This window comes from Meriones unguiculatus, chromosome 6 (genome assembly GCF_030254825.1).
Source record: "Meriones unguiculatus strain TT.TT164.6M chromosome 6, Bangor_MerUng_6.1, whole genome shotgun sequence".
Taxonomy (NCBI): Eukaryota; Metazoa; Chordata; class Mammalia; order Rodentia; family Muridae; genus Meriones; species Meriones unguiculatus.
This window is the reverse complement of record NC_083354.1, coordinates 54,875,906-54,891,200: the sequence shown is the minus strand read 5'-3', so window position 1 is coordinate 54,891,200 and position 15,295 is coordinate 54,875,906. Positions and strand designations below refer to the sequence as shown.

General features: G+C 44.9%; 1 protein-coding gene and 1 long non-coding RNA gene across 3 annotated transcripts in view; one reads left to right on the top strand and one right to left on the bottom strand.

Annotated features, from left to right (window-relative positions):
• Positions 1–395: 395 nt before the first annotated feature.
• LOC132654684 (uncharacterized) lies at positions 396–14,857 on the bottom strand. Of its 2 annotated transcripts, none has more exons than XR_009592363.1 (3): positions 6,232–14,857; positions 4,285–4,362; positions 396–3,706 (listed from the first exon to the last, which is right to left on the bottom strand). It is a non-coding gene; the product is annotated as an uncharacterized LOC132654684 (long non-coding RNA). The 2 variants fall into 2 exon arrangements; XR_009592362.1 differs by having other exon boundaries at positions 398–3,414.
• Positions 14,858–15,185: 328 nt separating this feature from the next.
• Pcolce2 (procollagen C-endopeptidase enhancer 2) overlaps positions 15,186–15,295 on the top strand; it is a 115,096-nt gene continuing 114,986 nt past the window's right edge. Inside the window, exon 1 of the mRNA XM_060385509.1 lies at positions 15,186–15,277. The gene's annotated coding sequence lies outside the window, so the exon portion shown is untranslated. The remainder of the gene's footprint in view (positions 15,278–15,295) is intronic.

Genomic DNA, 15,295 nt, shown 5'->3' with positions numbered 1-15,295 from the left:
TCTCCTACCTGGTGTTGGAAGGGGTGTGGGGTGGAGCAGGGAGAAAAAGATAAAAGAACAAGCAGCCATTGCTCTTAACCGCTGAGCCATCTCTTCAGCCGTAGGCCCACCACTTCTCAGCCCTACCACCCTGAACACTAGCCTCCCGTACAGGAGACAACATCACTGAGTCTTTACTTGGTTTGGAGAGCAAACTGCAGTGCCAGAAGCTACCCAAGCCAAGCATAGCATGTTTGCTCACGCCTTGGCTACTATATCATCACCCGTGCTTTATCCTTTCATATTAAAATTACACATACACCTAAGTTACTCTTTTGTAAAACTACATAGTATTCCATAACTTGTTTGCCCATTTCTGTTTAAAAACAACTTTTAGCTTTATTTTCATTTTAGTTCCTCTCTCCAAGGATGTAATCTACCAAAACAAACAAACAAACAAACAGCACAACAAATTTCCTCAAACATCTATGTCCTTTATATTGACATTTTTATTTTGGAAGCAAGACTTTTCAAAAGTAAGACTTCTGAATCAAAATGTCTGTATAAACGTCACTTTAATGTATCTGCTGGTGTAGCATTTCTGGGTGCTCCAGAAGCAATACTGAGGATCATCTATTTTCTGTTCTCTACTCAGGGCTTGTGCTATTGTATTGTACTTCTCTTTTTATGCCTGATGCTTTCTTGTCCTGAGATTTTTTTTTTTAAATAAATGCTCCTCTACATTTTTCTTGTTATTCTTGCACTTATATTTCTAATCTACTTGGGATTTGTTTTTATCAGTGTGAAATAATACATGCAATCATAACAATTCACATTTTCTGCTAAATTTCTACATGCTAGGCATTCTGACAAAAAATACGGTATAAAGTTCACCTAGATAAAACTGTGGACTGTAGAATTTAAGGGATCATTCAAGTTCATGTAGCTTCTAAAACTAAGAATTGAGACTTAAGCTGAGCAAATCTCACACTGGACTTTTTATCTCCTTAAATATCCAGATGAAGAGCTAATTAAACATCTATCCTTTTCCATTCAACGGAAGCACACATTCCATCACGTGAGCCTGTGTGTGCCTGTGCCTGTGTGTCTGTGGTGTGTGTGTGTGTGTGGCACTGAGGATCACAGGGCATCATACAAACTACAAGAGGGGAGCTACATCCCCAACCCCCAAATTTCAAGTTCTTGAATGCGGTCGGTTTTCTCTGGATTCCATTGCAGTCATGCCACAACAAGGCTGTTTCTGTTTTGTAGCTTCATGGAAAGCTTTGTCTCCTCTTTGGTAAGGCATGTCCAAGACCACTTCTCCAAAAACTAACAAACTTTTGGACATTTATTCTGTGCAAACATTCAAATCGCTTGTCCATCTCCAAAGAAAGCAAGCGGGCGCCTTTTGATTTGGATTGCATTAGGTGCACCTGAATTTGTTAAGAATTGAGATTTATACGCCAATCTATCTGTTCAGTCACGTGGTATAATATCCACTTATTTAAATTCGATAAAATGTTAGATGATTCTCTAATTCCTTGCCCCCTTGTTTGAATTTTCTGTTATCTTATAATTTTGTGAATAGAATACGCTCACACATGTAAACACAGAAGTAAAGCTGATGATTTGCCTATGTTTTTGCTTTTGTTTTCGAAACAGGGTTTTGCTGTGTAGCCCAGGCTGGCCTAGAACTCATTGCATAGCCCAAGTTGGCCTCAAAACCCCAGTCTTCCTGTCTTTGCACCTCAGATCATAGGCCTGTGTCACCATAACCTGCTCATGGATGTCTTTAACTGAGTCTCTCTTTTAAAAAGTACACTACAAAGGCTTGCTCCCTTTTCTATCTCTTAGACTTTCTTTAAAACCATCTGTCATATTGCACAATAGACGGGTACAGCATCGCCACTTGTCTCTGATCAGCTTGGCAGCAGCCTTACTTTTTCACTCGGTAGACTGATGCTGCCGATTGTAAGCCATCGTCATTGGTGGCTTTAGATGGCTTCCCTGTGCTCCCATTGTTCTTAGAATTTATTATTATTAATGGGTTGGGTTTGCAGTTCAATGATAGAGCACTTGCCTGGCATTCAAAATGCCCTAGTTTCAATCTCCTTCATGAAGAAAGGGGCAACTACATCTTAGTTGGGTTTTTGTTGTTTAGCTGACTTGGGTTCTTTTAAGGAGATGCCTCTCGGTAGAGGTCTGGCTGTCCTGGAACATGTGAACCAGGCTGGCCTCAGATTTGGACTCCTCCTCCTGGCTCTCCCTGGCTCTCTAGTGCCAGGGTTACAGGCCTGTGCTGCCACACCCAGATAATTACTATTTTTTTAAAATCTAGTGTCATAATCACATAACTTTTGCCTTTAACTTTACGCCAACATTGTGGACACTGTTGTGTATCCATTGCGATGGACACCGTTGTGAAACATGTATTTGTGTGGTCCTCTGTGCACATCAGCCATTCTGACCTTGGGAAGGTTAAGCCTTTTTTTTTTTTTTTCTAGTCCACTGTATGATTTCACCATGTCCTAAATGTTACAGAAATCTGCTACAAAATATACATCACAAAAATTACAGAACAGTGTCTAAGAAAACATATATAAGCAATTTTAAATAAAACAAGCAAATGTAATCCAGTAGTGCTAAAAACTGGCAGCAAAGGATAGGAGAATATAACTCCAAGACAGAGCAATGAAACCAAAAATATATACTGAAAGAATAAGAATGGGAAAGGGCCAGATACACAAATGACATATCAAGAAAACCAGCAGCTACACAGAACAGAACTGGAGGTGGGAAACTCCTATTCATGTTTTTGACTTTTTTTTTTTTTTCTGTGTTCTTTGAGAATTTGTGAAACACTGTGCTGAAAGTGAAAAGTAAGAATGGGTGGAGCCCTGCATGCTGTCTGATGAATAATGCATGTAAATCATTTATGATAGCGCAGGATGCATGCTGACTCATCAGGTCTCCTTCCCTCAGCCCGACAAGGGCACCAACAGAATTCAAAACAATCCTGGGACTTACCAGAAAAAAAAAATACTGATTAAGTTTTGTTTCATAAGAGAATTTCCTGAATTAAGGATTCTTTTTTGTTGTTGTTCTTGCATGATATCATCTTAACAGTCTTTTGGATTGTCACTGGGGAATGCTTTCTAAAAAGCTATACTTGGAAATCCTTTTGCAGAACCGAGTTGTCTCATTTGCGGGAAATTTTCTATTTCTAGGAGCATGTTCATTTTCATTTGTGAACTTGACCTATATTGGGCTCCTGTGATGTGCGGTACAGGGTGGCTGGAACACGGTGATGTGCTAGGCTGGTGCCTGCCCGAGGAGCTTGCGGACCGATGGCGTGTAGACAGCACGGTACAGAAATCGCCACTCACCGAAACAAAGCACAGCAGGTGAACGAAGAGCCGTCTCCGTGGATAGCTGCAGAGATCATGAGTTTGGTTGTTGTTAATCACAGAAGGATCTTATGATGTTATAATCTATAATGCAGTCCAACTCTGCTCCGCTTGACAACTCCTTTACGGAATGTTTTTCTTTTAAGCAAGGAGAAGCTGTATTTCCTCTCTGCCCTCTCTCTAGGGCAGAGGCCAGCATGAATTAGCTCAGGCAGCAGGCATCTCCCCTCTGCCTTTAACATGGGCCCTGCCTCAGCCTTCAGGAACACACTGCTGTGAATCCAGGATCCCCAGAGGTCCCACACATCAGGGAATCCCTGTGGGACAAGCAGCAAAAGGCACAACCTTTAGGTTGATGGAGTGATGGAGGGAAACATCTAGGATTTTGTCTTTGTTTTAATTTTCTTAAAAAGAAATTTGGTAAGACAGCAACCACCAATTGTTCCCGTATTTTACTTGCTAATTCCATTCTTGGGAATTTATAGCAAGTAAACAAACAAAAATTTTAAAATGGCCAATCAATATTTTATGCAAAGCACTTTAGGTGGTGAGCCATTGTGATGGGTTGAAAATGTCACAGAGACACAGTGAAAAAGGCATGTGCTGCTCCTTTGAAGCAATAGCACCATTAAAAACAACAACAGTAGGATGAAATTCATACATGGATGGTAAATGCATGAAACAGCTTTAGTTTTATTTTAAAAATTAAAGAAATGTTTTAATATAGCCAACGGTTTAGGAAGTAATTAGTTGCCTTTCCCTAGAAATCCTTGAACAAAACTGATACCCTCCTAGGCAAATTAGAACAAATGGGGACTGACATCTTGATGATTTATTCTTACATAACGGGAAGAGCAGAAGCAGCCTCCTTCAGGTTGGAGGTGTCTGCACCTACCTCCAGCTCTTCCAGGTTCTGTGGCCTGACACCTAGTCCTGGCTCGTTTTATGTCAACTTGACGAAAGCTAGAGTTACCTGAAACGAGAGAGCCTCAATTGAGAAAAGGCCTCCACAGGATCCAGCTCTCAGGCATTTTCTTAATTAGTGATTGATGGGGAGGGCCCAGCCCATTGTGGGTGATGTCATCCCTGGGCTGGTGGTCCTGTTTTCTGTGAGAAAGCAGGCTGAGCAAAGCAGAGGGAGTAAGCTAGTAAGCAGCACCCCTCAATGGCTTCTGCATCAGCTCCTGCCTCCAGGTTCCGGCCCTGTGTGAGTTCCTGTCCTGACTTCCGTGGTGCTGAACATTGTGGTGGAAGTGTAAACTGAATAAACCCTTTCCCTCTCACTTCTTTGCTTGTAGTGTTTCATCACAGCAATAGTAACCCTAACTGGAACACACCTCCTACAGATCACATTGAGGGGAATTGTTCAGATCAAACCTGGTTTCTGGTCCCCACATTCCGGTTGCAGCCTCCACCTCACTTTGGCAGATGCAGCCAGGCTTTCTCCGGGATGACCATCCTCCCCTGCTGACTGCTGCTACCCAGGAAGGACATCTGTCTGGTCCACCCACTGCCAAGGGTTCATCCCTTTAAATCTCAGTGGCTTTCCATGTTCAGGCTCACCTATTGAAAGATGAAGGCCCTGGAAAGTGTATCATCTTAAGTTCCCATTTCACAGTCCTGTACCCAGATTTCTTGTTCCTTAAGGGGTTTGGGGTAATAGAACTGTCTTCCTCTTACTGATACCTTTCTGTGGCTGGTGCACTTCGCATGTTAAATCTTCATGGCAACTTAACAGGGAAGCCATGTGGTAAAAGGGGGGTTAGACAATTTGCACGAAGGTAAATGACTAATCTGTCACAAAGTCAGACTTCAAGCCCAGGCCAGTTTGACTTGAAAGCTCCCCCACTCACTGCACACCCAGGAATCTCAGAAAACAAAACAAAACAGAGTCACAGTCAGAGATGTAGCTGTGTGATCCTGAGCTCACTCTTCACACCTCTGGCCTTTGTGAGGGAGCCGCCCAGCACAAAGGAATGGGAGAGGTTGGGGAAACCGGCTAAAGGGCCCCCGTTGCTTCCCAGGGACCACTGCCATGCTGTCTTGGTTCCCTGTGAATCACACATGTGGAGTCGTTTATGAAGAGAGGAAAGGATCAAGTGTGGTCCCCAGCTATCACATGAAGAAGCAGGCGCAGGACTCCTCTTTGGCCCCACCTTTCCATAGAGCAGTTCTGGGCTGGGGGAAATCTGGTGAAATGTTCCTGCCTGCGTGTAGCTGGGCTGCAGGACTGGTCCATGGGGAGAAGATTCCCCTACGCTGGGAGGTTGAATTTACAGACAGGGATGGAAGGAGGAATACATTTGCACATACACTTTGCACTCAAGATGAAATACCATTAAAGATTCTGTTGTGGAAGAAAACATGCAGAACACAGAGAGAGGAACCATGACCTGAGGAATATGATGCTCCTGAAAAGACCAGGCAACAAGGCATAAACTACTATTCTTTGCCCATGACCTCTCCATGTCACCTCACTACAAAACACAAATGCAAGCTCTTACAGCTGGACAGTGTTGGCACAGGCCTTTTACCCCAGCACTTGGGAGGGAGAGGCAGGCAAATCTCTTGAGTTTGAGGCCAGCCTGGTCTACAGAATGAGTTCCTGGTTAGTTAGGGCTACACAGAGAAACCCTGTCTCAAAAAAACAAGAAAGACTCATAAGTTTTTGCTGACACATCACGGGGAAAGGAACTTAAACCTCAACGAAGCAGAACACTCTGCTTCAATTCTCCTTGTCTGTTATTGGTGCCCAGCTCAGATCTTCATCCACCACTCACAGACCCACATTTCTCAGAGTTCAGTTTTCTTCCTGACCTCTGGGCTCCATCACCGGACTCACCCTTAACATTGTTGCTCCGCGGGAGGCTGCCAGGTCACGTGGCCCCTGGTGAAAGTACGTCCGTTAACCTGCTTGCAACCGAGGCCTGGCTGCTCCCTCTGCGCCTTTGCCGGGGGCTTTGCCGCTGGGCCATGTGTGCATTCCTGTAGCAGGCCACCCCTTCTGTCAGTGCGAGGAGTGGACACGGCTTCCACGTAAGCCGAAGTTCTTCTGTGTCTGCATGGGTCTGGCTGAGCTTTATGAGGGCCCAGCTGCTGCGCACAGTAGTCTTAAGAGGCTCCTGTGGAACTCCTACCAGCTCCCTCCAGGAGGATCTGTGAGTGCTGAAAGCTCAGGCCAAAGGCAGAGTGTAGCTTTTTCATACGACACTGTGTATGCACTGACATTTATTGTATTTCTGGAAAGGTGAAAATTCAGTGAGAGTCCGCTGAGCGGCGGGAGTGCTAAATGATGCTATTAATAGACGAGATTTCAAGAATTCCCTTTGATACAAACTGCTTTGTTCGAATTGACCTTTAAAATTCAAATTAAAAACCCCGAGCCTCCTTCTACCAAAATGGCCTATGTTCTGTGTCATCTCTCTCCAGATAGATCACCAGTCTAGCAAGTCAACCGCCTTATCCTAGCTTAGCTCAGTGGGGGTGGAAGGTGTGGCCTGTGTCTCCTGTTTGTGTGGGGTTTTTTTGTTGCTTTTTTTTCCCCCAAGACAGGGTTTCTCTATGTAGCCCTGGCTGTCCTGGATTTGCTTTGTAGACCAGGCTCACTTTGAACTCACAGAGATCCGCCTGCCTCTGCCTCCCTGAGTACAGCATGCACTTTTTCTTTTTTTTTTTTAAGGACCCCAAGTGATTAATGGTGAAGAGTAGAAACCACTGCCCTAGTCTCTGAGGTTCACAGCCAACAGCTTTTGTGTTTTCTATTTTTGGTTCAGCAGGTCTGGGTTGTGGAGTCTATGCCAGGTCACGGTCAATACAAATACTCCGAGCTGAGCCCAGGCCTAGGAAGCATTTAGAAGAACCTTCAATAATTGCATTTCATTTTGCGTGTGCACGTGTGTACACATGAGGCACCTGGGAACCAAACTCAGGTTGTTAAACTTGGCGGCAAGCACCTTGATCTTCTGAGCCATCTTACCAGCCTGTGGGAGAGCTTTTTAATCATTACACGGGTGTTCATCGTTTCCCTAGTATGCGCCAGGCACTGGCGAAAGACCAACGAGGTGAGCTCCTGCCTTTACAGATCTTATAGTTCATCAGGGGAGAAACAAAATGAACAAAAACATCTCACACCCCATACTGAAAGCATGGGTGATGCTAATTGGAGAACTGAATGGGGGAGACCAGAAGAAAGGCATGTGAGCAGAATGAGGACCCCAAGGGCAAGGGTCCTGGCGTAGCTCACAGCCTACCAGTGAACTAGGAAAAAGACCAGTCCTCTCAAGGGCAGAGAGCATATGCCTCGGGGCCTGGTGGCGGGCCTCTATATCAGCCCTCCTCTTCTCAGATGGGCTACTGGGCAGGACACAGCCTGGGCACAGCCACAGGGAGCCCTTCCTAGCAATACACACGGGGTGGGGGGGTGGAGATTAGCCATCTCAGTCTTTCAAAACTCCTTGGTGCTCTCAAACCAAGCCCTACCAACTACACGGGATAGAATTCAAAGGCTGCCCCCCCACACACACTGGGTTCCCTCTCCATTACCCATCTCTGGGACACCTTCAACAGACAGGCAGCCCCGGATGTGAAAATCCTATCAGCTTCATTGACAGTAACATGTGCTACGGAAACTCGCTGCTGGCCATTTCCACATTCGATCCACAGAGAGAAATGTTCTCCTCCTTGGCCCTTCATTGTTAGTGTCTATACTTAACACTAGCCTCCCCACAGCGAGACACTCGCCACAGCAAAGACAACTTGTGGAGTGTAAAAACAGCACAACATTCGTGCATTTAATGTTCTTAATTACGAAAACAAGTAAAGCGGGTATTTCTCACTCTTCTTTTTCACGAGAATTCCTTTCTTTATACGAGACTTGATTTCCACTTTGTTTCTGTTTGTTTCAAATACCATGGGGCTGGAGACTCACCTGGGAAGGCAGGAGCACTTGCTCTTGCAGAGGATGTGGGTTTGATTCCCAGCACCTACATGGCAGCTCACAGCCATGCGTAACTGCAGTCTCCAGGGGATCTGATGGCCTCTGGGAGCCCCTCAGACACCAGGCGCACCAGGTACATAGACATGTATGCAAGCAAAACACTCAAAGAATAAATTTTAAAAACTTTTAATGCATAGGTAGTTTTGATGTCCCCACCTCAAACTATTTGGGTAGTGGAGACTGAAGAGTAACTTGAGAACATAATGCACTGCGCTGCTTACATCGACCAGCCCTGCAATCCTCGGCCTCCCCTAAGTGGCTCTAAAGAGTGTCCATTGCTGAGGATCTTGCCTGAAATGCTCACTCAAAGTTTCCAGTGCACTCTAGAGCTGGAGATATAGGACAGGATGGGAGCCCACGGAGCCATTCTATTCCCAACTTGTTCCTCCCAACCATCCTCCATAAACAAGATTCATGTAATTAGGAAGCCTGAAAAATGCACAGATGGCCATTCATGCTATGTCAAGTAGGAAAGGAAGGCCCGCTTGCCAGCTTCCGGATCTACTTGTTAATTTCGAGTGAGACCGGTGGTGCGTGTACAAAACAGGTGGGCAGACGCTAGGAGGAGGGGGCCACTCCCCAGGACTGGCAGTTCTCTCAGGGATGAGCGAGTATGGACAATTCAGAACTCAGAGGTTCTGAATTGGTGGTTCAGACCCTCACCTCCGCCTTAATCCCACAAAGTTAGAGATGGAGATGGGTGCAGTTTGCTGTGTTACTAAGATTTGTTTATTTTGGCACTTGGTGGTTGTGTGCCATGGCACACATGTGGAGCTCAGAGGACAGCTGCAGGAGGCAGTTCTCTCCTTCTGCCATGTGGGTTTTCAGGGACCGAACTCCAGCCCTTAGGCCACCCCTCCAGCCCCTTTAGCACATCATTTAGAAAAGATCCAGGGCCTAATGGTACTTAGGTTGGTACTGAAATTTTTTCTGATTTTAAAACAGCTGAAGTCATCATCAGATGGTTGTATTAAAACACAGTGGAGTCACTGAGCGATGGTAGCACACACCTTTAGTCCTAGCACTCGGGAGGCAGAGGCAGGAGGATCTCTGTGAGTTCAAGGCCAGCCTGGTCTACAGGCTGAGTTCCAAGACAGCCAGCACTACATGGAGAAACCATCTAAAAAAAAAGGAACGAACAAACAAAATACATGATGGAGCCATTTCCCTACAGATAAAAACAAGATGGATTCTGTTTTCACTACACTGTGTTCTATTTCTCTGCTCTTCCACACCCCGATTTCCTTCTACTGGCTTTGAACACAACGATACTTATCAGTGCCTGGGAGCTGTCTCCAAATGCTCAACATGGACCCAGCAAATAATCCATCCCAGCACTCAGAAGTGTCTCTAGACCGGAAATTAAGTGTGTGAACAAGAGGGGCAGCTAGAGTTGAGACTTGGTGAAGGGAGAAAGAGAAGTGGGAAGGAAGGAGGGATGGGGAGAAGCCAGAAGGCCAAGGCAGGGATCAAAAATGCAACACAATAGTTGGATGTGGTGACACCAACGTATCTGTGTGACCCCGACAGTCGGAAGGTAGAGGCAAGAGGATCAAGAGTTCAAAGATCTCCTCAGCTACATGGTGAGTTAGAAGTCAGCTTGAGCTACATAAAAGCCTGCCCCTCCCCCAGAGACTGTAACAAGACAAAATTCACCTGTTGCGACAGTGGTGAGCACTTGTAACTCCAGCAGTTGGGAGGTAGAGGCAGGAGGTAAGGCGGGAAGGCAAAAGTTCCAAACCAGCAACTAACAAACAGCAGTGCACACACACACACACACACACACACACACACACACACACTAAAACCCTCTAGCATGCATTTGATCATAGACTTCCCAGAGAGAGAAAAAGAGACAGACAGAGATCATGGCTCCAAGGACACAGACTAGTCAGTGATTATGAGAAAAAGTAGATTCCTAGAAAGAAAAAAAAAAGTCTTGTTCACTGTGTAGAAATGGCTTAAGCGTGCAGAGGAGCCTCAAGGTGACCCCAAATGCTTGTGGTTTGCACTTGGGGCACAAGATGAATACACGCAGAGTGTGTATGATATGCTTCTCTTAGTTTGGTGAGTGGCATCTAGGTAATTATACTCACAGATATGACAGACACTGAAGCCACAACAAGGACTGTATTGTGTTTTAAAAGTGAATGGTACTGATACTAGGTTTGAATCCCAAACAGCCTGGTAACTGACAGGCTTTCCTCTTGATGTTAGGCATACAATGGTAGTTCAGCTGAATCCTTTTCCTCCTACATCCCTCAACTGCTATAATAAATTACATTATGCTAAATGTACGGTTCACCTATGAGATCACAGTCTTCCGCTTGCCTCTCTTGGCGCTGCAGGGTCCAGCCAATCCCTGGAATGAACATTCATTTACTGGAAGATGCTCTTTCTATTGAAGGTTCCCAGTCAGTATTCAGCCTTCACATCACACATGCTTTCTCTGGCATCATTCTTTTTGGGGACTCTCCAGCCAGATCAAATGTGTATCCATATTCAATAACGCTTACAGTTGACCTTCAGGCCCAGCTGCACTGGTGTTGCGCTTACTTAATTATTAACAAGGCTTTCCAATAACAATAATGAAAAAAATTCAGATGGAAGAGGTTAAGCCACTTTGCCACAATGTTCAAGGCTAAGCATGCGGCAGCTTCTCATTGTCTTATAGAGGCATGAGTGAGGGGCTGGGGCTGATTAAGAATCCATTCCAGCTCCCCCACCTGGCTGCTTCACTCCTCTGAGCCTGCCTCATCCTCTACCTCAAAAAGGGGAAGATATATTCATCACCTTGCAGAGGGTGTTCTTCGAATCAGAGGCACAGACACAGCTTCCACCGCTGAATATAGCATATGAGCAGAAAACAGAAAACAGTGACCGTGGAAGGAAAGTCAGTCCACATGGCTGTAAGCATGTAATAGTATCCCTACTCTGAGAATCTAAGTCTTAACCTTAAACTCATGGTTACGTAAAATAGAAAACATTCCCTAGTTGTGATGTGTTGGGCGGGGGGTGCTTACCATGCGCGCGGCAGCGTGTTTTAAGAAAACCTGTAGATAAATGAGGAACTTGGTAATCTACGTTCCACACTTGCCTGTTTCTCAAGTAAACGGCAGGCATCCAACAGGCCGTACCAAAAGCAAAAGATAGTCAACAGTAGACTCCTCCTAAGAGGGTAACTTGGAATGGGGTTCAATGCAATAAATAAATATGAGGCCTCTGCAGAAAGACGATAAAACAAGCTCTGGACAGGAAACCCAAAGGGCAGAACTGGGAGAAACTACAATGAAACGAAGCATTATTTCTCCCCGTCCTGGGGATGTAGGCCTGAAATTCCAGCTATTCTGGAGGCTGTAGCAGGAGGACAGAGAGTTCAAGTCATGCCTGAGGCTTACGGTGAGCCCAAAGACAGCCTGAGCAATTAAGACTCTATGTCTTAAAATAAAAAGTCTAAAAGGGCTGAAAATGTAGTTCCACAGTAGAACACGTGCCTAGCATAGGTAAGGCCTTGGGTTTAAAGCCCAGAACAGAAGAAAAATCTCTCTGAAAATAGGCATATCATAAAAGGGCTTGCTTTTCTGCAGGTTGAATTTGCTGAAGAATTTTTTGTTGTTTCATTTATTCCAACAGAAAGACACACGACCAAAAAAAAAAAAATCATATTAGAAGAACTCATCTGCTTTGCTGCACCTGGTAGAGATAGCTCCATTCCCAAGACGAAGAGCAACCCAATGCAGTTTCTTTATTTGCACCCATTTAAGCCACTTTTTAAAAAATTGGTTTCTACCTCTCAATGCCAGCATTGGCTTTCCAGTGTCACTCCTCGTGATTTCAGGGACACTGCAAAGAACCCGGTTCCCTTGAGATGCCTCATTTACAGCCCACCTATTGCTGTGGCAGCCAGACTATTTATTGCTTCTACTTGCATTGCCGAGCCCAGGGGTGTGAGCATGCTTCTCGCTCACGAGAAGCAGTTAGATTACCTGAGGCCAAGCACAAAACCCAGCTCATGCAGGACGTGGAAATATGGTTTCATAATGAATAGGAAAACTGTCCTTTTGTCTCATATTTCAATTTTAAGAATTACAGAACCCCTATTGATTGTTAGTAGTTAAGGAAAATAGCATGGCTTCACTGTTTAGATAATTAAAACATATAAGTTAACACACACACACACACACACACACACACACACGCACACCTAACTCTCTATATAGCTCTATCAGAATATAACAAAGACAGCTGTCCAGATTTTACAGCAGAGAACTTTCATGAATGCCACTTTCCTTCTGTAGTACAATCTGTTTCTTCTTGTTTTGATAGTTTTAAGGTACTTCTTGGGACTCATATACATTATCATATTTGTGTATCATGGTCCTTGTTCATAGTTGCCCTGCCCATTACATCAGTTGGTTTTGTACCTTATGTGGGGTTAGGACTATGAGGGAAAGGAGGAGGTCACTTTCTGGAAAAGAAGGTCATGAAACATTTTTTTGCTTGTGTAAAATACTGACTTTTGTAAATGTCCTGGAACTTCCTTTGCAGATCAGACTGGCCTCCAACTCAAAGAGGTCCACCTGCCTCTGCCAATCCCGTCAGTCTTAATCAGAAAAATAGATACTATTTACCTACCTAGAGAGTTTGAACTACCATTTACAGTCAATCCCATTATAAGCATTTTTTAATACACCAAGAATGTTCCACTGCGACATTTTCATAAACCGGTATCACTGTGCTTTGTTCATCTTCACCCATCTGCTCCCCATGGTGGCTCCCTACCTCTCTTTCTCCCTCATTGGTCCCCTTTCTTCTCCCAGCCAGTCCACCTCCTGTTCTGAAGGCACATAAAAATCTGGCTGGGTGTGGTGACACCCTTCTTTAATCCCAGCCCTCAGAGGCAGAGACATGTCTCTATGATTTCAAGACCAGTTTGGTCTACATAGCAAGATCAAGTCCAAAGAGAGCTACATAGTGAGACCCTGTCTTCTCAGTAAAAAAAAAACAAACAAATCTAGTTCTGCACGTGAAAGAAAAAAAAAATCTGAAAGAAAAGTGCAATTTCTCCCAGTTATGTAAGTGAGCTACTTATGCAACCAACGGGTTGCAAATGAGATTATAATCCAATCACCACCTTTTCCAGGCAGCAGTTTAGGTTGTGGGGAAACAGGGAAACATGAACAATTTGTTTTCCTGACTTGCCTGGGGGTTGAGATTAGCATTCCTCCACCTGAACTGAACAGTTGACTCCTAATCGGTTTTACAGATTAGTATGGGTCCCTCTTCGTGTGTCAAGGAAGCTAGAGCCCACTTTTCAAAAATGGGGAAAAAACACCAAAGGGGAAAAAGAAATAAAGAAAATGCCAGTGAAATAACTTAAACCAAACCTAAAATTCATTGCAAATCCACTAACCAGAAATGTGTGATAGGTCAGGAAGATATGAGACCAATGTGTGCCTTTGGCCTAGTTGTGCAACAGTTTGCTAAATCAATGAGTGGAAACCATTTCAGAGAAAAGATAGAAACTTCCAAAAGGACTTGAGTAATCCTAAACATTTACAATAGGAAAGAACAGTCTACAGTTACAAATAATTTATCCATAACTCGGTTCGTGTCGTGCCTCTAAGAAAATCCTTACAGGATTTGATTTAGTGATGAATTTAAAATTTCATAAAAATGAACATGAAATAAATTTTAAAAAGAAAATTGAAAGTCTTTTCCTGAACCAGATGGTCCTTCCGACTGGCCAGCTTCCTGAGTGATGGAGGTTACTGGGCGTCCTAACTTCACACATGAAATCTAAAAGTAGCCTGCCTGGGTTCACATTCACTACCTGGGTGTGCTCATCATGGCCACGGTGCCTCCATTTACCTGCCAAATGGGGTAGCAAGTATCTTAGATATTTTAAAACCTAAAGCACCAAGTGCCTGACTCCTGTATCTTTCAGATCTTGCTATAGGTGCCAAGGTGCCAAGGTGAAGACTCTGGCCAGATGCAGCCACGTCCCAGAGTGTCACTGGGAGATGGGGCATGGTGGACATCTGAGACACAGGGAAAACCCATCTTAGAAGCCACGGCTGTGACATTTTTACGCTGCTGCCCAGCACAAACCTTTTGAACTCTTCAAGTCTCCTATTCTTCAGGCCCCTCGCCTGAAGAAACCTAAACTAGCCTCGCCAGGTACTTCTGGTTAATAATGCATAGGTTTATCCAAACCATCGCCTCTTTGTTTCCAGGAAAGGTCTAAATTCTCTTTTCAAGTTCGTTCTAGAAGGCAGCTACAGTCTTCCCTCATCCGTGCCCTCCCGAGAGACTCCAGCACAGCTCTTCTTGGGAATCCCTTTTTAAATAAATCCCCCGGCTCCTTAGAGGCTCTCTGAACTCCCACACCATCGTCTGAAACTGTTCTTCAAAATCCATTGTCGAGCGCTCCCGAGCTCCTCACCCGATTTCTAGTTAAAGACACAAAGGGATGGACTGGGGCTTCCGTGTGGGTGAGATGAGATGGAGATCAGCTTGGGGACTGTCCCTTTAGACACCACAAAGAGAGAGAGACAGAGAAAGACAGACAGACAGACAGACACACACACACACACACACACACACACACAGAGACAGAGACAGAGACAGAGACAGAGAAAGAGACAGACAGGGACACACAGAGAGACACAGAGAGAGGAGAGTGACGCACCTGAATAGGTCCGCTAGAGCCAAGGAGATAAACTAAGGCTTGGCGTGGGTTGAGTGGGAGGGCAACACTCGCGCACGCGCGCGCGAACACACACACACACACACACACACACACACAAAGAGAGCGAGCGCAGGGGACAGAGCAGCAGCACCAGGTGTCTGACAACCGCCTGGCTCAGATCCGGACCCCGTCGCTAATCAGGTACCGCAGTTCGAGCAT